This window comes from Podarcis pityusensis (assembly GCF_964106645.2).
Source record: "Podarcis pityusensis genome assembly, chromosome: 7".
NCBI lineage: Eukaryota > Metazoa > Chordata > Lepidosauria > Squamata > Lacertidae > Podarcis > Podarcis pityusensis.
This window is the reverse complement of record NC_138031.1, coordinates 64141743-64164391: the sequence shown is the minus strand read 5'-3', so window position 1 is coordinate 64164391 and position 22649 is coordinate 64141743. Positions and strand designations below refer to the sequence as shown.

Below are 22649 nucleotides of genomic sequence, written 5' to 3'. Positions count from 1 at the left end.
ACTGTGGGAGGTAGTGGAAGACAGGAGTGCTTGATGTGCTTTGGTTCATGGGGTCACGAAGAGTCAGACACGACTAAACGACTAAACAACAACAACAACATATGATGACTATCCTGTTATAATCATCACATTGAGGCATGCCAGGGGATCAGCATAACATAACCCAAGAAGCATCTGTGGACCCCCAGTAATGGCAAATTGTGTTTCATACCTCTCTCACTCATTCCCCCTGCTTTTTATACAGAAATGTATCTAAAAAGCGAGTTTCTTTTTCCATATTAAGATCACAACACAGGCCGTTCCTTTGAGCAAAACGCTTGCTAAAAACATTTTTGGTTTATGCAGAGGCACAAAGTGGTATTACCTGTGGGGTTGAGGGCTAAGAGGGCCTCCAGGCAAAAAATAAAATAAAATAAAAAAATAAATACTCCATGTGTTGAGGAGAAAATGCAGTTACCCAAGTCAAGTTTATGTTTTTTAACCTATTTTTCTTGAGATAACTTTGTCAGATTGTCAAACAAACTCTCCAATGGGATTTGAGCCGCAGCCACATTAAACTAGAATCGAATCTTGTTATGCTGGCCTCAGCTAGCAGATAGTCCCTCTGAGCAAAACTGCTCTGTATTAGCCTGCCTCCTGTTTCTTCAACCCAAACTGTGAATGTATAATCATATTTCTTTTTGGAAAATGACTTGTTTTTCTTCATTACAGAAGCAGGATTGATTTTCCTGCCGAGTGTTACACTTGTAGAAGCCGGTCATAATCAGATTCAAGCACAATGTTCCTTGGCTAGTAAATCCCCACAATTAAAACCGTAACTGATTCACAGGCCGATCAGGCTGGGATTTTAATATGACTCAACACCGGTGGGCGGGAGTGTGGACAAACACCATCAGATTCATGAGCCTAATCTTCAGGTGGTATACATGACAGTCAATACCACTTATGTGGATTTACACCAAAGTAGAAGCCTGCAGCTAGAGAATTGGTTGGTTAGGTCAAATCAATATGAGGCATTCAGCACCTACTGACATTTTTTTGGCCCTTGTCCCCACAGAATTGTTAAGAGAAGCTTCGGTTGACAGAACTCCCTTGTTCGCGTCTTGGATCAAGACCTACCAATGCTGTTTCCTTCGCTCTGTGACCCATCCCCCAAACCTTCATTGCCTATTCATTTCATTTCTGTCAATAAAGCATATCCCTTCTTCCTTTGGGCCTTACGTGAACTTCATAGCCACCAACATTTCTTCGCTGAATATAGGGACTTCTCATTCCATAATGATAATTTTACTATTTATACCCCACTCCACCAGATTTCCCCACCAGATTTGCCCTTCTGCATCTTCTTGCCCGAAAGGCCTCTCAAGACAACCATTCATTTTGGACAGTGGCCCAACCTGATGCCTTTGGGAAGCTCAGAAGCATACCTTGCAACATTTCTCTGATGAAAATAAGGACATCCATACCCTCCACAATTTCTCTGATGAAAATAGAGACGTCCTAAGGAAAAGTGGGTATGCGGGTGGTGCTGTGGTCTAAACAACTGAGCCTCTTGGTCTTGCCGATCAGAAGGTCGGCGGTTCGAATCCCCACGACGGGGTGAGCTCCCGTTGTTCGGTCCCAGCTCCTGCCAACCTAGCAGTTTGAAAGCACGTAAAAATGCAAGTAGATAAATAGGTACCACTCTGGCAGGAAGGTAAACGGTGTTTCCGTGCATTGCTCTAGTTTCGCCAGAAGCGGCTTAGTCATGCTGGCCACATGACCCGGAAAAACTGTCTCCAAACAAACGTCGGCTCCCTTGGCCAGTAAAATGAGATGAGCGCCACAACCCCAGAGTCGTTCACGACTGGACTTAACTGTCAGGGGTCCTTTACCTTTACCTTTTTAAGGAAAAGTGGGACATTCCAGGATCAAATCAAAACTGGGATGGCTTCTGTAAATAAGGGATTGTTTCTGGAAAATAGGGACGCTTGGAGGGTCTGCGTAGGACATGGGGCCACAATAATATTCTCCCATTTTGATAGTTTCCCTGTCTCATTTGCCTCTTACCTGAAACCTTATTCACCTAACCTTCCTGCACTTTCCTTTTTATCAATATACTGTTTGTCCTGCACTCTTTCTTTAGGTTGCTTGCCTCCAAATTCCATTCTCTCTTACATTCCTTATGTCCTTTGACCACTTCCTTGTTTCCACAAGCTTGCTTCTTGTGGTGCTTTACTTTGCAGCTCAACTGAGAACTTTCCCTCCCATCACAGAAGTTGACCCTCAAATGGCTTAGCATCCCCGAGAACAGAACATTCTGTGCCACCGTGTGCCACCTCAGCGAATCAGCGTCATAGGATTTATGCCACAAGCCCCAATATAGACTGTGCTTGTCATGATACTTTATATTGTCACTTAAATGGATTTACTAGACATTTATCCCAGCGTGAATGAATCAGAATTTGATAGATCTGGTGTCAAAAATGACATTTATTCTCCCTCATCAGTTCAATAAAAATGTAGCACAAGTCTAAATATTTATTGCAGCATTACAAATCTCATATTTTATTCCCCAAAATATGATTCACTTGGCTTGTTGTTGTTGCCAGCTGAATGAAAGTTTTGTGTCGTTTTGTGTCTCTGATGTGCCCACATCATTGAAAAGGTTGGGTATTTCACCTATTTGTTCATAGTCACAGTTCATTAGAAGCAGACTTCATTTTGATTGGAAGACTAGACCGCTCACGTTTGAGACTGGTGGCCTTGGGAAGATCAATTCTGGCTGAAGAGTCGTTTTAGTAGGATAAAGATAGAGAGCAGGCAATATTGGCAACCCACAGGGTCACTCTATTACTGTATCAGGTTCCAGGACAAAATTCCACCCATAGGCAGATGAAAGCAGAGTTCAGATTTCTCTTTGCCATCATCTAAAGAAACAGAGTAAGAAAACATGCAAGCATCTGTAGCAAGAAGTTTTTACATTAATCCGCACCCCCAAAAAACACACATACAGGGTGGAACAATATACATTTGAACTAATAGTCCTGTCTCTTTTCGTCTGCTTGACAAACTTACTCTGATAGGCATCATGTGTGAATTGCCCAATATTTCCCCCTTAACCTGTGGAGCACTTTGCCAAAGAAAAATGCAGAAGGAGCCAAGCTAAGACATGAGAGCGTTTTCACTCTCGGTTGCCATTACAGTAGTGCAGTGATTCTTCCCGGTAGTCTGCAAATGCTCCTCTTGGCCTCAGTAAAATGCATGTCAATTTCATTTATCCTAGTTTAACTTTTCCTTGTAACAGTTCTGATGGAAGGCAATTGCAACTTGTCTCCCAGTTGCATAACACTTTGTTCTCTCACAGGTGATGCTGGCACTGTTGGCAGTGGATGCTTTCTGCCTCTCTGTCTTTCCCCTTCCTCTGAAGGCTGCCTGATTCCAACTGAGAATAGAAAATGCTTGTAAGTACTGGACTTGCAAGCCCTATTCATGCTTTGCTCACGTGTCGAGATGGGGGAGACATTTGTTCAGTTCACATTTAAAGGCAAAGGTACCTAGATTCACACATTCTGAAACCTGATCAGCCATCCTTTCAAATTCGCACTTCTCCGAATTCTGCAATGCAGTTCCCCAGCCAAGTAACGTGTACAAACTGTTGGGATTCCATTCCACCCTTTGCTGCAGACATAGGATTGTTGCGTGTCACATGTCTGTTTACATTCCAGCACAGATTGCTGGCGTAGGCGGAACTTCCGCTCTGTATAGCTGTTTTTTCCTGTTGTTTTTACTCTCTCTCAGAGAAGACAGCAAGGAGAGACGACATGTTTCTTTGTCCTGATTTATGTAAAATAAATGTGTAGTTTAGTATGTATCTACAGCCTCAAGCCTCTTCTGTTGTGCAGTATACACTGCTGAGTAAAGTGTGCTCAAGTCTGCAAGCTTGAGTCGTTGATGTACATCGGAGCAGAGGTTGATGAACCTTCATAGCGGCAAGGCTGAGAAGTAGACATTCCAGCTGGGGCCGAGCCAGCTGGGCCTTTTGACCCCCTAGATGCCGACACAAACATGCATACACTAAGGGGAAGTGTGCATATAAATGCATACATTAGCGAAAATGGACATAGAAAAATGTGTTTTATTAGGGGAAATGGTGTTGCAAAACAGTGTATATCAGGCACAATTGCATATAAAAATGAGGAGAAATGAGGAGAAAAAAAGAAGGAGGTGGGCTGCTGGTGGTGGCAGCCAGTCCAATGCAGTTAACCCAATGCCATGCTGAACTCACTGACATCTGAAATTGATAAAGCTGTGACCTAATATTAACCCATGTTAATGGTGTTTTCTAGTTTTTGGTTTTACTGTAATGTCATGATGGGGTGGGTTCACAGCAACTGGGCACACAACCAGTTAGTGATCCTTAAGATGGCCTGTCCTTTTATCCCATGACTTTGAAAGTTCAGGTATACAGCTTAAATCATATCACCCACATCCACATGTTTATTAACATGCTTGCAGAACTCTAAAAGATTGTTGAGACCCGGCTTAGCTTTGGAGAAGTCATGCTGATTTTTCTTTATGCTGATTTTTCTTTAGCAAGTCTAGCTCTTCTATATGCATATTTAATAATGTTTTCCAATTTACCTGGAACGTAATTGCATTTTGGCTTATATTCCTGTGCCAATTCTTCCTACGTTTGTGAAATGAAACATTGAGGAGTAGAGTATTCCAGCAAGGAAAATGTTTCTTTTCTTCATCAAGTGAGTGAGTAATAAAGAGAGATGTCTTGGGGCAGAAATTTGAGTTTATCAACGAGTTAACATGCCTGCCATTTTCAACAAAGTATAGAGGGTATTCAGCATGCTTTTACCTCTTTTTGCTCCAGAACCAACCTATGTTTTTGCAGGTGGGCTATGCTCAGATTTTGCAGCATCCTTTAGTCACCAAACAATACTTCCATAAAGGCAATGCTAAACTTAAAACCTCCATTAGTGTTTCAATAGTGAGGAAGAAACAGAAACATTACAAGGCCATTGGCCACTTTTTGTCCCTTTTCCAGCGACGACAGGAGATCTTAATTTTTAAAAAATGTTGATGGTATCAGAAGGCAGCATGTTAAGCCACAGGAGGAAATTGAATGAATGAAAGGGAAATAGCAAATTAGGGTGAAATGGGCTCCCCCCCATTGTGCTTACTTGCAAGAACAATTGGGTAACTCAAAAGTGGCGTGCAGTTTGGAAGAACCCTTCCTACCGCGGTTTGCTTTAAGTAGATTTGACTGTGTCTCATTTAAACTGGATGCGTCGCCCTATTGACATGAAAGTTTTGAAGACACACCATCCTAATTGTTGCTCCTCTCCAGGAGCCGGGAAACGGCAGCCGATTCCGTCTGACATGCTTTTGCATTTCTCATTGTTATCGCAACTCTCCACCAACTGATCGCCACAGCAAGTCAACCTGCAAATAAGCACCCCTGTGCAATTTAATGAGGCCCTTATCTTTGGTTAACGTAGGAGGGGACTCGCCGGGTTCCTGCTCATCTCTCCTTCTGTGGGGATGGCAGTAACTCTGACTAACCCTCCCATTAAGATCAAAGCGCTGCTGTCAAAGATGTCAGGTTGAGGGGGTGGCTATCCTCTGATGCCATTTACTGCATCTTTCTTTTGCTTGGCCAAGGTACAGTGCCTACTAGAATGATTATAGCAATTACTCAGCACTGTCTGTCACAGTCAATCAAATTTGTAGAGCCCAGATACAGAAATGACCTAGACCTGCCTTTTTAGCAAACATTATTATTGGTTGTCATCTCTGCCTTTATGTATGTGCTCAAGTTGAGAGTAATACTTAGAAAAACTTACTTCCTAGCAATTATTGTGGACTTGCCATCCCCATCTCTCAACTTGATTTTTCTCTTTTTTATCACACTTTATTGTCTAGCAGTAATTTTGCCCTTCCCCACCCAGTGTGAAACGCTTTATAATTTTGCAGCAACATTCTGAATCTATCTTCTCACATCCCTCTACCACCGAAAGGTGAACATACAGTACCTATAATTAGGGAAGCTTTAACAGAAGACAACGCCAACCAGTTTTTAAAAACGGTATCCAAATGTGAGAGAAATGCCACAACAACTCACACTTTGATCCAGTATGAACATTTTTGTTATTTCAGAAGAATGATACTAGGCCCACCATTCTTCTGTTCTGGGTGAAGCTCCTTCTTGAGGTCTGGATGAAAATAATAACAATGGCAGAAGTTATGGTAAAAAAGGTAAAGGTAAAGGACTCCTGGGCGGTTAAGTCCAGTCAAAGGCAACTATGGGGTGGCATAGAGCAACGAGAGCTCACCCCGTCGTGGTGATTCAAACCGCTGACCTTCTGATCAGCAAGCCCAAGGGGCTCAGTGGTTTAGACCACAGCACCACCCGCTCTCTTTTGGCAGAAGTTATGACATATACTGCACACCTTAAAGATGGCATATATATGACACAGATGTTTATGGCACAATAACCATCTTTAAGGTGCCACATGATTCTTCATTGGGTTTGCTGCAACAGATTAACACTGCGACCCCTCTGGAAAGTGATTGTGTATGAGTATATATGCATGTGTGTATGTATAATATACGCGTGTGTGAGTGTATAATATGTGTGAACAAAACGTTTTTCACCTGCCCCACAAAGATGATGTGAGCCTGCTTGGGAAGGCTATTCCATATCTGGGATGCCACTACTAAAAAGGTCCTCTCCTGCTGGTGGTTATCTATTTTACTTCATTTGATGTGTGTGTGTGTGTTACATTTCCTACATGCAGGGTTTCCGTAGCAAAAAGCATAGAGGAACATTTTTTTACTGGGCATTTGCAAGTGTTTATAAGTTAACAGAGAGACAGATAAAAAAATAAATAAATCTAAGAGCTAAGTTTGGATTTTTCTATAAGATGACAAGCGGAGACCTCTGCCAAAATAAATACACCCTAAAATGCTCCGTAGAAATGAACCTGTCATCTCAATTTACCTGTTCCCATGATGCGGAGGACCTGAAGGGCGCTTGCCACAGGAAGTTTAATAGTTTTTAAAAGATGCTTATTTACTTGCTAGAGGCATTTTGCTAGATAAAGGCCTGTTTTGTTTTGCTTTCAAAGTAAAAGTAGATTTGTAGCTTCCCAGTATGCAACAGATGAAGGGAATGTGGGGCTACGAGAATGTCTTTCAGACTGATTTAAATGTTTGCTTCAGTGATTGTTGAATTTTCTAAAAGCTGAGCATTGCAGCACTACAAATACAAATGCTGGCAACTCCATCACAAAACAAAATGTTATTCCATTTAAACTTTACAAATTTAAGTGAACATCTCCACAATGGGTTTGTGTATATAGGAGCACTTCACTTCCCCTTTCAAAACGGAAACTATTGTAATGCAAGGTATCATCTTCATGTTAACCCCTCCCCTCCTGTTGTGGTCCTGACAAAAAAACTCTCCCTCCCCGCAGCTGCTATTTGCATTGAAAGGAACAATGCATTGGGGAGGGTGAACATTATTTGCAGCCCGCATTTTCTCAGAGGAAACCTTCTGTAACGTGTGAACATGCATGCCAGTGGCAGATGAATCCTGAGGCAGCTGCACAAAAGTTTTCTATAGCTTAAAACAAATACACAGAACAAGAGGGAAACAGCAGACAATACTCTGAAAATGGACTAAAACTTGCACAACTAAATCAGAAACTCTATGAAAATGCCTGGGCATTTTTTTAAAAAGTTATTGCTTGGTGCCTAAGTAACTGCAGTGTTGCCACTAGATGAATCTCTTTGGGGGTGGTCTTCCATAACTGGAATGCTGCTCCTCAGACAGTTTTGACTCAGAGTCATCTCTGTCTTTTTCAAGCTGTCACTTCCCCCACTTATCCTCCTCACACGACATTTTAGTAATGACTATCATGGACATCACTTTAAAAAACAAAACCCAGGTGGAATCTACACACGTATAAAAAATGCTGTGAATATGTTTGCTTAATTTTTTTTTTTGAAAAATACATTGAATTTTTCATAGCTCACTGTCGCCATCTGCTGTCACATTTGTATATTGCACTTTACAACACATTTAAAACGTTTTATTTGCAGCTGTGTAGATGAACACCCCCCCAAATCAGAATCAAACACTGAATGCAACAGATTATTCAAGGCATTTGTTCTGCTTTCATGATTGTCAAGAAGATGTGACTGTTGCTGTGAGATCTGTTGCTTCCCACAAGGTCAAGGCTTCAGGGTCATATTCTGAAGTGCAAGCAACATTATGGTATCAGTCAGCTGGGAGGGATTCTGGACTGGAGGTCTTTGTTTTGGTTGAATAGAGGCAATGACAATATCTTGGGGGGGGGGGAAACTTAGCTTGGATCATTCTCCCCCAACCTGATGGACTCCAGGTGTTTGTGACTCCAGTTCCCATTTTCCTTGTCATTGGCCATACTGGGTTGTGGCTGATGGGAGTTGTAGTCCAAAATAGCTTGAGGGCATCAGGTTGAGGAAATCTGCGGCTAGACAATGTTTAAAAAGAATTAGACAAATTCACAAGCTACAGGGACAAGAAGCTACAGTTAGAACTGGATATGGAACAACTGATTGGTTCAAAATTGGGAAAGGAGTACGACAAGGCTGTATATTGTCTCCCTGCTTATTTAACTTATATGCAGGAATTCATCATGTGAAAGGCTGGACTGGATGAATCCCAAACCGGAATTAAGATTGCCGGAAGAAACATCAACAACCTCAGATATGCAGATGACACAACCTTGAGGGCAGAAAGTGAGGAGGAATTAAAGAACCTTTTAATGAGGGTGAAAGAGGAGAGCGCAAAATATGGTCTGAAGCTCAACATCAAAACAACAAAGATCATGGCCACTGGTCCCATCACCTCCTGGCAAATAGAAGGGGAAGAAATGGAGGCAGTGAGAGATTTTACTTTCTTGGGCTCCATGATCACTGCAGATGGTGACAGCAGTCACGAAATTAAAAGACGCCTGCTGCTTGGGAGAAAAGCAATGACAAACCTAGACAGCACCTTAAAAAGCAGAGACACCACCTTGCCGACAAAGGTCCATATAGTTAAAGCTATGGTTTTCCCAGTAGTGATGTATGGAAGTGAGAGCTGGACCATAAAGAAGGCTGATCGCCGAAGAATGGATGCTTTTGAATTATGGTGCTGGAGGAGACTCTTGAGAGTCCCATGGACTGCAAGAAGATCAAACCTCTCCATTCTTAAGGAAATCAGCCCTGAGTGCTCACTGGAAGGACAGATCCTGAAGCTTAGGCTCTAATACTTTGGCCACCTCATGAGAAAAGAAGACTCCCTGGAAAAGACCCTGATGTTGAGAAAGATTGAGGGCACAAGGAGAAGAGGAGGACAGAGGACGAGATGGTTGGACAGTGTTCTCGAAGCTACCAGCATGAATTTGATCAAACTGTGGGAGGCAGCGGAAGACAGGAGTGCCTGGCGTGCTCTAGTCCATGGGGTCATGAAGAGTCGGACACAACTAAACGACTAAACAACAACAACAACAACAACAACAGGCCTGTATTTGCTATTATAATATATAATTATCAACTCTTGGGCACAAACAGCTCAGACAGTAGCTTGTTTCCTTCTTGTAATTTCCCTATAGCAGGGATGAGGAGCTTTGTGGCCCTTCAGATATCGTTCGGCACAAGTTTCCATCTGCTCCAGCCAACATGGTCAGTGTTCAGGGGTGATCGGAGTGGTAGTCTAACAACACTTGGAGGGCTATAGGCTCCCTATCCCTATCCTAGAGGGATCTGGTTATAGGCACAGTTGCAAACACAATGCTGAGTGGATGGACACGTGGTTTGATCTTACAGGGCTTTTGGAGACACCATTGCTTCTGTTTCTCCTCTATGTTTTGCTGTCACTTGACACACCCAGGATTTTGTGCTGGAGTGACCCCTCCCACCCTCTAAACACAGGTCTAGGCTCAGCTTCCAAGTGAAACAGCATGGAGGCCTGCGCTGGGAAAAGCCATTCTAGCCAATATGCTCCCTTCTTTGCCACTCACAGCTCTTTCCCTCTCCGCCCCCAGGCTTCAAAGTGGAGTTGAGCATGAACCCCATCAGGGATGAATCAAGTGATAGCTTGGGAAGAGTGAAGTAAACACTGTTGTAGCCAATCAGTTTCCCCACCAAGCCATTTCTGCGTGTGGCTTATCCAGATCTGGACAACTGACAGTAAGTCTTCGATTCTCACATTGCCTGGATGAAAATCAGGCAGGTGAGAACTCTGTTTTCAGGAAGTCAAATTTTGTACTGGGTTCCAGATTTTGGACAAATACACAAGAATGCACAGTACACTCTCAATGTCCCAAACATTGTCCTGGACATTCTCTGTGGATGCAATACTTCGTTAGTGGTATCTGCAGCAACTTAATGAGTACACGGTGACTGAGCTCAGCATGCAAGATGACTGATCTTTTTTTTGGGGGGGGGGGAACTCTTAATTGTGCCTCCCTTAGGGCTACAGGACCTCAAACTAATCAAACTCATTTGATCGCTATTTGTTCATGAATGTATGCCTATAAATTTGTAGAGCAGGAAAATGAAGTACACTGCTTTAAAAGAGCCGTCCTTTTTTGTGCATGTTATGTTCCAGTAAATAAACAATCCAGAGTTAGCTTGTTTAGCTAGTCTTTTGTAGCTGGCTGTATGTTGTGTCACACTGATCTAGTGTTGTCCTCTTATTCTTTCTAAAGCTTTTGACATACTGCATTCAAGATCAGTTGGAATTAGCGGGAATTATACACCTCAACTTTTGATCACCAGGGACATCCTTCGTTTGGCTCTCTCACATGTACCAAATGCATGGTATCTTCTAATGGGAGCTTCACCCCTGCTACATCACTTGGAGAGATCAAAAAATGCACATGCATGCACACACTCTCATTCAGTTCATGCAAGCACACATTTACGCTCACATGATTCCGGATCTCTAACTACAAGCACAGCAGAGCAGCAACACTTGGGTCTCTAACTGGAAGTGGCATTGTTTAAGCCTGGGGCACACAAATTAAAGCACCTACTAGCTGGTGTAATTTGCTTGGTCAAAATATCAAGCCAATTCTTCCACCAGCTCTGTCGAAAGGAAGGAAATAACTTTTGAAAACAGCCTATATTTTTAAAAGAACACAGCGAGCAAAAACATTTCAAATCACTTGTAGCAGTAGGGTATAAAACTGTTGGGTGCTTTATAACAAATTGCAATCAAGCAAGCGCATGTAATATACAACTACTACACATAGGGTCTTTTTGATGTTTGAAAGCACAGAAGAGTAACAAAAGGGAGAAAATACATCTAACAGGACGACATAGCATATTGTGCTGGAGGTGCTCAGAGAAGCAGTATTTTATTTTTTTTAAAGAAGTCACATTGCATTAGGCGGGAGATATCTGTTGTTAACTATGCTAACCTTACATTCAGACACTGTGATCCAGTGTCTTTGTGGGCTGCCATACATCTAGACCTGAAGGGCTGGAACAGGAAGCCTGAAGTGATGCTAGCAGAAGGTACCGCTTGTTAACTATAATAGTTTCAGTTCACACAGAAATGAAAAATGTATGTGTATTAATGAAGGTTTAAAACGAAAAGGGCTATCTTTTCCAGCCCTTGCGTGGAAATGCCAGGGATGGAACCTGGAAACTTTAGCCTGCAATGTACATGCACAACTACTGAGATATGATTCCCCACTTGTCAGTTTTCTTCTTCTTAAAAGTTGGTGGTTTGTGGACACGCCATAAGCTCACATGGGGCTGTGGGAGTAGAAAGGAGGACTGAGCAGGGTTGGCCCTACCCTTGTGAGGTGGGATGGGGTGAGGTCAGCCATGACGTGAAGGCTAAAGCAGACTGCTTTGTGACTCCTCAGCTAGCTACCCTCAGATGCAGTGAAAGATGCTGTTCCCTTGGCAGTGTTGATGTAAGATTAGATTTCCAGTCTGAGCCAGGGTGGGGTGGGAGGAGCATCCTGTCCTTCGCCTCAGGCAGCAAAATGTCTTGGACTGGTTATGGTCCTGCTGTAAAATGGCTGACTGATCTGCATATTAAACTTTATTGGATTTTTCTTCCTGCCAGTCCTTGTGGTACAATTTATATTCATGGACCCCCCAAATCTGCACAGTTGCTGCCAGGTGAATGTCACTTCACGCTAGTTGTCAACCACCAGTGGGTCCCCCCCCCCCCGCTTGCTAACAGTTCACTGAAGCGGAACCAATTTTATTTACAAAATCATTTATGAACCACCCTCTCGTAAAATATCAGGGTAGGATGCAGAAATATAAACCACTGATTTTTTTAAAAAAAATCATTCGAAGCAGCACAAAACAATCGTCAAAATGACTGGCCATTCAAGAAAGTCGTAAACAACTGCATGGGCCTTGTCAGCATAACAAAGTTTACAAAGAAATGCCTGCCAAATCTCTGCTGAAAGAATATTCCGAAACATGGGACCACTGACACTAAATGCTTGGTTTCAGTGCTATTTTTCACCACAAACGCCTTCCCTATTCTCTTATGATGTCAATGGCGCCCACCTGAGATGTGCCAGAACTGAATTCCGGAGAGTTCCGGCTGAAAAAAGCCCAGCTTGGTTTCTAGTTGAGGCCAGTTGGGTATCTGTAACATGGGGGGGGGGGGCAACTAACAGCCCTCTACCAAATGTTTTCCGTGATTGGGCTGGGATATCTGGAGGTCCTGAAGGTATCTTGGACCCAAGTTGCTCACAGCTTCATATATTAACTTGGAAGCCTTTTCTCTGTGGCTTTATAACAGCTCTCCCACTTGTACACATACCTCAGTAGAGCCCATATGTCTGTCACTGCCTGGGGAAAATGTCCTGGTCTGTATGAGGAGTTACTGTATACAAATGACTACCCACAAGGGACATGTGGTCTGGAAAGGAAGTCTCCCAATGGTTGTATGTATTGGTCTAAGAAGGAAACTTGCTATTTTTTGTTTTTTAATAAAGGATTAAAGAAACATATAGGGGAAATACATATGGAATATGGCTCTTTTTCTTGTCAGTAAGGGACCCTGCAGGACAGATACCATGACACCTCAGTGCACATACACTAATGCTCAGGAGATTTTCTTAGCAGTGTGACCTCAGGAAAGTTTTCCTAAATGTACTATTTAACACACTGCAGGCAGAGGTGTCGGTCTCCTTCTGTAACTGTCAGAGGTGCTGGTCAGTTAATATCACATGAAGTCTGTTGTTGGAATGCATGCATTTTTCAGTGCCTGTCTGAGGTGGAAATGAAATCCTTGTGGAAAATTGGAACGTGTTATTGACGGCCACAGAAATATTGCATTAAGAATGGGGTGGGAGGTATCTTTCACACTGAGACTTGATATTCCTCTGTTTGGGAGATTTTGGCTCACTCTGGTGTACGTTAGCCTGACACAACGTTCGCCGGTGGAATAAATGCAGCTTGTGGTTTGCTAATTCCAAATACATTTTAATGACAGTATCTGCTTTCACCTATTATGGTGGCAAATCCTTGGGCTAAAGGCCTGTTTGATAATTTAAAAACGTGCCCCTCAAATCCCTGTCCAATTCACCTTATGTCTTAAAGCCACAAATTACATCTTGGCATGATATTTAAGGGCGAAAGCTGGAGATGCTGATAAAGCCCTCCCACTGTAATCACCCACTCATTCCTCATAGCATCATGTATGGTTGAGTGACATACAATATGTTTCACTGGCAACACTGAAAATGGAAATGTTAAGTATAAATCTTGGTGGAAGTTTCAGTAATTTTTAATATTTGTGCATGTGGGTGGGTGGGTGCAGGCAGTGGTGTGCACACGTGAATGATATATTTGTCCTAGAGCAATACAAATTCATTCCCCCCCCCACCCACATCTGTAATATCTGCAGTAAGCGAAATTAAAAATACATTTGTACTTGTACAGTTAAATGATCATATTTAATGAAATGTCGGAGATGAATCTTAGCAAATAGTCAGGAAATTATTTCAGAAAGAGCAGCATTTCATTACTGGCAGTCAGGGAAAAGCAAAGAGATTATGCAAACTGTTCGCTGCTTCAACGTATTAGGGAATATGTTCTGTAGAAAGGAGGGCCGTATGGCTGTCAGATGGAAACTTTTCAAAATCTGGAAGGTGTGCCAACACACACACACACACACACACACACACACACACAGAGTGGTACCTCGGTTTAAGAACAGTCCTGTTTAAGAATGATTCGGTTTATGAACTCCACAAAACCGGGAGTAGTGTCTTGGTTTGAGAACTTTACCTCAGTCTAAGGACAGAATCTGAATGGTGGAAGGGCACCGGCGGCGAGAGGCCTCATTAGGGAAAGCGCACCTTGGTTTAAGAATGGTTTTAGTTTAAGAATGGACTTCTGGAACACATTAAGTTGGTAAATCGAGGTACCAGTGTGTGTGTGTGTGTGTGTGTGTGTGTGTGTGTGTGTGTGTTAAAAAAAGAATGTACCCAGTGCTTTATTATTTATGCAACAACATTAACCTGTTTTTCAGTTTACCAAGTAAAAGAAGCACAATAAGGCAGGTCCTTCTGGACAATTTACAATCTATGGACAGAGACGACAAAAGGAGGGAAATGCATGGGTTTAAAACAGCGGAGAGAGCAGAGGAATGAGAGAGGCAGTTCTTACTTCCTTATCAACAACCATTTGTGGTAGGTTATGCTGGGAGAATGGGACACGGGTGGCGCTGTGGGTTAAACCACAGAGCCTAGGACTTGCTGATCAGAAGGTCGGTGGTTCGAATCCCCACGACGGGGTGAGCTCCCGTTGCTCGGTCCCTGCTCGAACCTAGCAGTTTGAACCTAGCAGTTCGAGAGCACATCAAAGTGCAAATAGATAAATAGGTACTGCTCTGGCGGGAAGGTTAATGGCGTTTCCATGTGCTGCTCTGGTTCGCCAGAAGCGGCTTAGTCATGCTGGCCACATGACCTGGAAGCTGTACGCTGGCTCCCTCAGCCAGTAAAGTGAGATGAGCGCCGCAACCCCAGAGTCGGCCACGACTGGACCTAACAGGGCCACCTAATTAGCTTCAGGGTTGAGTGTGCACTATCGGAGTGGACTCTTGTCTGTTTTGTCTCCCAGCCCCTGCAACTACCCAAGTGCATGGGCTGCCAAACACAGAGTTTGGCCACTGGCACTATAGCACAAGCACTGAATACCAACCATTTGAACTGGCATGTCAAAAGCGAAACCTTGCACATGGCAACCAACCTGCCAACAGGAGTCAATAAGGGATCTGCCCCCTGCCCGGCTAAGAGGCCATACACTGAAATTTTTGGTGTGAATGGGTTTTCAAATATAGGTCTTTTCTAGTTCTAAAAATGATGTGCTATCTAGTGCACCTGTCGGGAGCCAGAGCCAGTAGTAGGTCAGCGATAAAAAAAACACTAGTGTCAGTGAAGAAAGAAAGAAACAGCACAGGCCAAGTGAACACAGCAACTCTTCCCAGCAGGTCTTGCCCCAATGAGGCATTTGCGAGGACTTGAAGTCCCCACCTGAGTGTGCCATAAGTCAGACTTGTCACGTAAGTTTTTTCTCTCATTTCTCAGGGGGGAAAGCCATCTATATTGTTAAGAAATCTGCTGGACTTGTCAACCAGAATCACACAGAATAGCAGGCACCTCTAATTGTTTACAAAAATCTTCCATCCAACCCTTTGGCTCAGCCCTAGCATTCAATGGTTTATCCGAATCTTTTACAACTGTCTTCCTACATAGGCTGAATACATGAAACATTCCTTTTTGAAACCAGTTGGCAAATGTATTTGCAGTTCCTTCGAGGTATGTCCTGTAAGCAAGTCCTCTGGTTATTTGAACAATACAGCTATCTGCACAGATTTAACCTGTACTGTTAATTTCTGTGCGAAATGTTGGGGGGGGGGAGAGGAAAACCTTTCTAAATTAAAGTGATTGACACCATCTTCATTCCAAGTTGATGTGCCTCAACTGTTTCCTCTTAATTCAATTTTCCACACATGAATTCTGACTTCCTTTTGTGGGTGTTGTTTAGGTGAATTCCGAAGCCTTTTGTGTATTTGGTTAATTGCTAAATGGTTTTAGCAAAAATCCCCACCACCACCACCCCATGCAAATTCCTCTGTGCACATGAGTCTATGCAGACTGAGTTTTCCAGCTCAAGACCTGCAAACTCGCATCTAGTTTCCTGCGTGTTAAGTGTACATTGGGCTGATGTCAAAAGATTTCTTGCAATTAGATGCATGACCACAGCCAGTAGGTGCAGTCCAAAGCACTAAGTGTATAAAATTCTATGCAAGGAGGGTGGCTGCATTCACTTCAGTGTTAGGAAATGTCATACAAAGGGCTGTTCCCAACATCTGTGTGTGAGAAGTTCCCCTGTCTCAGAAGAAGGCAAGCAATTGCATGGGTGAATGTTCCACCACATCTAAAACAAAACAAAGCCACTTCCTACACAAGGTCTACCTGGCACATCAGGGGGGGAAAGAGTTAGCTAATAAATGAGATTATCACATAAACGGTGTATAAATTTATGTATGCAATTTTGCCTAATGGACACAATTTTGCAAACTAATTTCCTTAATATAACTCATCTTTATGTTATTTTTCATTAATAAACACAGTTTTATGTATCCTTTCCCCTAATATATGTATTTTTTACACACATTATTTGCTTGGAAAACTGAATTACAAAATTCGGGGGAAGTGTGAATTTGAAATGATACCTGTGCTTCGTTTCACATACTGTTTCAGAAAGTGGGAATTAGGTAGCCCAAGTTTCCCCTGATCCCTAATTTTGGCTCTCTGAGGATAAATCTAAACAACAAACATAGATTTCACCTGATTAACTGTCATGACTTAGCCTAGAATGACTATTTGGTGAGAATGCTAAAAATGTGTGTGAAAATCCTTACTCCTCTATGTGAACCACAGTTCCCTTGAATGAGGGAATGACCCGTAAACTTGCTAAAGGATGGGAATCCAAAGAATTGTAAATAGAGTTCCATGTGTAATGGGATTTCCCATCTTCTCCTTCCCAAAAGCCAATTCCTGAGGTTTGAAGGACTCTTTAGAGCAGCATGGAAGGTGGAGCCTGCCCTTTGCACTAAAAGAAGTGGCTTCACCTCATTGAATTCTGCCCACCGTCACGTCTGACCTGAGAAACAACAAACATAGCAGAATAAGAGCATGTGTACAAAAACGTGATGGAGCCATGCTATGTGAAAAACTCACGAGGGAGTCCAAGCTGGGAAGCAGGCACATCAGCACCAGTCTAAATTGTATCTAATGGCAGCGCTGCTGTGGAAATCCTATAGTACTGTCGTTTCCAAAGATTATGCTCCCCTTGCATCAAACAAGAGGGAATAAGTGCACTTGTGATCAAATTACTTCCAACCAGACTCCTGAGGAATCTATTCCATTTGTTTAGCATCTATCCCCTCATGAATTTTGTCTCCATGATAATCTTGAACAGCGCAAGAAGGAGTCCCATGCTGGGTCTTAAGAGCTGGGTCCATTTTGCCCTGTATATTGTTCTTCTGTTTTATACATGCCGTAATGAATGGTCTTTCTTTTTTCCTCCCTTCCAAATCTGATTCCATAAAGAGCCACTTGACTGCTACAAGTCATCATTTTCATTCTGCATCTAAGTTTACTCTTAAGGGCTTTTCGTTTCATCTTTTTACTGCTCTGCTAATGTACACAAATCACTTTTAGAGATAGTGTCATGACTACGAAGGGAGCAATTTATCAATATGGATGCCTCTTTGATGAAGGATGGTTTGTCTTTACAAGTCCGGACAGCCCCAGCTGAATTTCAATTTGCTATGGCATGCAAGGGATTTAAAGGATTACGGCCAGTGAAAGGCTTTAAGCATAAACCAGCTTATTTTTTTTTGCAGGATGCTGCAGCAACTGAACTTTTCGATTGCACTAGATTTTTCTTTCTTTGATGTAAACAGGAATGAGCACGCCAGTAGGAAAAGCAATCCAATTCTGGATGGCCTCTGCAACATTTTCCCCCTCTTATTTTTTCCACGGAAGACGACAATTTTTAACAATACACCTAAAGTGCAAGCCTGATCTCTATCAAAGGCACTTTCAAAACTTAAACTGATTCTAGAGGATGAACTGCACCCCTAATTTCCTGGGGCCAGGTTCAGCTTCAATAAATTGACTTCAGTGGATTAACCATTTTGCCCTCCATGGTTTTGTTTGTTTGTTTCTGAGGACCAAACATGAGAAGTTTTAGAAAGGGCTCCCTTTCAGCTATGCAAATTGCCACTTCCTCCCGCCTGGGGCTTGGCTTCAATGTACACATGGCAGATAGTTCTATGAATAAATCAACTCACAAATAGCCAATATAGTCATACCTCAGGTTGCGTCCGCTTCACGTTGCATGTTTTCGTCTTTCGTCCCGCAGCAACCCAGAAGTACCGGAATGGGTTACTTCTGGGTTTCACTGCTCTTGAATGCTCAGAAGTGCTAAATTGCGCCATGCATGTGCGCAGATGCAGCGCTTCTGAATGAGAACGCTTCGAGTTGTGGATGTGCCTCTGGGACGGATTACGTCCGCACCTCGAGGTTCCACTGTACACCCAAAGTAGGGATTTACTCCTTTAGTGCACCATCGACGCATACGTATTTTGTGCTTTGGCAGGCCAGTGACCACTTCACTGTGTGCAAACATCGTATCTGGGTACAGATGGGGAAGAAAAGCAGTTTCAGTTAAACCCCAAAAGTATATTATGAATTGAGTTTGATGCACAATGAAGGAAGAAGGCTAGAATACAAAGATTAGGTGTTTAAGCAAAGGAATAAAAACTGGCTTCAGCTTACTAAAGTGTGTTTATATGTATTCAGTTATCCACCACAAAAGTTGCCAAGTTCATGGCAGGGCAAACGTGTACCCACTAAAACATAATGTTCTCACAGAACACATGTTGTCAGGGACTGGACTGAGGAGGAATGGTGGAGACTGATCCCCCTCCTCCTGAACCTTCCTGACAAGAGGAGGATGGTATAGATTTACAATGGTGGTTTGCAGAAAGCCATGAATCTGAGACAGAAGAGGGACAAAGCTGGGAGATGATGAGCCTGGATAGCTCAGTTGGTTAGACCATGGTGCTGATAACACCAAGGTTGCAGGTTCGATCCCTGTATGGGCCAGCTGCATATTCCTGCATTGCAGGGGGTTGGACTAGATGATCCTCAGGGTCCCTTCCAACTCTACAGTTCTATGATTCTATGATTCTATGATTCTATGATTCTATGATTCTATGGAAGAAGAAGAGGGTGTGTGTGGGAGCAGCAGAGTTGGAGCTGCTGGCTGACATGTTATCATTAGAAGGCATTCCAGACCGTCCCCCTTCTCCTAGGACCTGGAGGGCAGTGAAAGTGGTAGAACAGAAAATGAATAGACAAAGGGCATTGAGCACCCCCGTAAAGGGGGTGGAGCTGCTGCCGACTAAGAGAGAAAGCGGGGAGGGGATTACTCAGAGCAACGCCATTATCCTTGAGACGGCATCCTGCGTCTCTCTCTGTGAATATTGAATAAAATACCTTGGTAAGAGCTTCTTGTCTTTCCATTACTGGAAGCCGGCCGTGGAGGGATGGGGAGCAGATTCCCTGAAGCCTGACACATGAAGCACACAGAGAGATACAACAATTATTGCCTATACTGCCCACTTTAGTGCTGCACTAGGGTGACTGAAAAGGCTGCTTTTTAGACTTTGCACAGATTATTCTGCACAGATTGTTCTGCACAAAGTTGCACACAGTGTTTCCATTCACCCCCCTTCAGTGCTGGGGTGCTGGATATATCCAAGGATAGATAACCAATGTGGTATCCTCCAGATTTTGTTGGATGCCAAATGCCATGAACCGCAGCCAGCATGGCCCATAATCAGGGATGGCACAGCCCAACATCTACCATGATTTTCTGAAAACAAGTAGTTGGCCCAGCAGGATTAGGAGATGAGAGAGGCATGGGTGGGATTGTTTCCAGGTTGGTGCTGAGAACAGACCACCAACTCAATGCTCTCATTCCCCCCCCCCCACAGGGGACCCTGCAGATGGTATTGTTGCCTACACAGGCTACCTCTCACTGCAGAAGCCCAAAAGATTTACATAGAAGTGAAAGGAGCTTTTTGAGAAACCTTTTGTCAGGAGACGAAAGGTCATATATGAAAGAGCAACACTTAGCAAGAGGTGCCAGGATCAAGGGGGAAACTGCAGAAGCCTTTATTCACTAGCTCAACATTGTAACTATGGAAACACGAAAAGAAGAGCCTATAAGTGACAGGACATTTGGGGGCATAAAACATACAAAACTGTCAGATCAACTTCAGTTGCATGCTGGTCTCACCTCTGCCAATGCATTAGCAAAACTAAGTAAGAATGCCCGAAACCACAACGGAACAACGGCTGGATTTTAGTCTGCTCGCCTTCTATATTACCATATACCCGATAGTGTGGACACAGTGAAAATCAGGTATAAAATGAGAGAAAATGTAGCCAGACCAAAAGGGCAACATGACACCCCTGCACAATCAGAGTAGGTGAGACCAAGTTGTGCCATCAGAAAGATGCAATAGGAAAGATGCAACAGATGGAAAAGATGGAAAGGTTGAAAGATGCAATAGGAAGCTTGTTTGTTTAATGGGCAACAATGCCCTCAAAAGAAATCAAATGGGGGTGATGCCACAAAATAGAGCAGGGATGGGGAACCTCTGGCTTTTGGTCTCAATGTGGCCCTCCAGGGTTCACAACCTGGCCCTTGGGACTCTCCCCAGGCCACATCCCTCTCCAGCCCACCTATTCTCTCCTGGTCATGCCCTACACCATCATCGTTTGGCGTCCTCCATGAGTGTTTTGCCTGGCTCATGTGTTTCCTTGAACTCTGACAATGCATCTTGCCTGGATGCATGTTAAGAGAGTGATATGTGAGCAAATTAATGATACAGGAAGAAATAATAGGAGGCAAAGATGAGGAGCCTATAATTATAGGCTCTACATTTTCAACAGAACAGGGTCTATTTTGGTAAGCAAACATCAATTGAAATGTGTGTGTGTGGGAATACAGTTTGTAATAAAGACACAGGAACTGTTGTTATTGCAAATCCTCTGAAAAGGCTCTGCCCTATATCAGCGGTTCTCAACCTGTGGGTCTCCAGATGTTGTTGGACTACAACTCCCATCATCCCTGAGCTCTCGCCTTGCTAGCTAGGGGTGATGGGAGTTGTAGTCCAACAACATATGGGGACCCACAGGTTGAGAAAGGCTGCCCTATATTGAGATGGACAATTGTAACCACCAAATAAAAGTTCTAAATGTACCCAGTAGCAATACACTGAAAGGGAAGGTGAGGTGACCGCCTTAGGCGGCAGGATCCATAGGGGTAGGGGACCCCAATGCAGAACTTTATTCCCCCTTTGTTCCTGGTGTTGATTTTCACTCTCCACTTATTACCTGCTGGAGAGAGGGGCACCATTTTGTGCTTCGCCTCAGGTGCCAAAATGTCTTGGGCCAGCCCTGCCTAGAAGGGTGTTGAGTGGACAAACCCCATGCCACTATATGTGATTGAAATCTTGGTCCCTAACTCTGACAGGAAAACTGATGGCCGGTCGGGGAATTTAAACAATTAATGGATGACCACTTGAGCTGCTACTATGTGATGAACTTCACTGTAGCTTAACTGCACAAAACGCTGTGCAGACACCTCAGCCATCTGGAATGTGAGGCTTGCGGAAATGTTTTTAAGATGAGAAGCAAGGAATTGAGAGTGCAGCGTCCCTTCCGAGGAGATGTAAATTTGAGAGATTGATGTGTCTAGTTAAACCTTAAGGGAAATTTGGATAGAGCTACATAATAACCAGTGGCACAAATGAAATCTCTGATTTCTATTCTGTTCCTGTCTGGGCAGCGTAAGACAAATGAAACCGATGACTGAGAAGAATCACATTTTCTATAATTATATAAATTACAGAAGGGATGACTGTAATCACCTAAAATGCCTCTAAGGGGCTGGATTACTAGAAGACAATTTCTTAAATAGATCCACACTCTTGGGCTGAAAAATGCCACTGGCAGTGTCGTTTTAGACTCAGATGGGCAAACGCAGCTAGTTAACCCTTTGCAAGCAACAGGCCAGGTGACCCTTTAGAAACCATCTGTCTACACACCTGCTGCACATACATTCCATACCTAACATAAAGTATCAGGCTTGGCTCTTGGTCATGAGGGTTTCAGTGGGCCTTGAGAGACGTGCTTGCCCCCTCCTTACCATCAAACACCTGTTGGTGTGATTGCTGATATTTTGCAAGAGCTGTGCAGGTGCAGGTGCAGGCTTGGCTACTGCACACCTCACAGCTGAATTGTGACCTAGATGATTTTTTAAAAAGTCTTATGACATCATGTTGTCCGGTGCTGAAGGCATCAATTTTTTTTTTAATTACAGCAACAGTGCATACACTTTCTCCCAATATAAGTGTCTAGAAAATAGAAATCTACACGAACCATGAATGAATGAATAATTTAGCTGCAGACTTCATCTTGACTGAATTCAATACCCTGCATGCAGAGCAGCATTTATAATATGAAATGATTTCTTAAACAAGATCCATTTAT

At 43.2% G+C, this 22649-nt stretch overlaps 2 long non-coding RNA genes across 2 annotated transcripts in view; one reads left to right on the top strand and one right to left on the bottom strand.

Annotated features, from left to right (window-relative positions):
• The window catches only part of LOC308482091, a 50576-nt gene extending 32105 nt beyond the window's left edge, over positions 1–18471 (top strand). Inside the window, exon 4 of the long non-coding RNA XR_013988988.1 lies at positions 18456–18471. This is a non-coding gene — a long non-coding RNA (uncharacterized lncRNA). The remainder of the gene's footprint in view (positions 1–18455) is intronic.
• LOC308482144 lies at positions 17055–22329 on the bottom strand. The gene is made up of 4 exons (XR_013989082.1): positions 22227–22329; positions 19584–19656; positions 18395–18716; positions 17055–17178 (listed from the first exon to the last, which is right to left on the bottom strand). It is a non-coding gene; the product is annotated as an uncharacterized lncRNA (long non-coding RNA).
• Between the last annotated feature and the right edge of the window lie 320 nt (positions 22330–22649).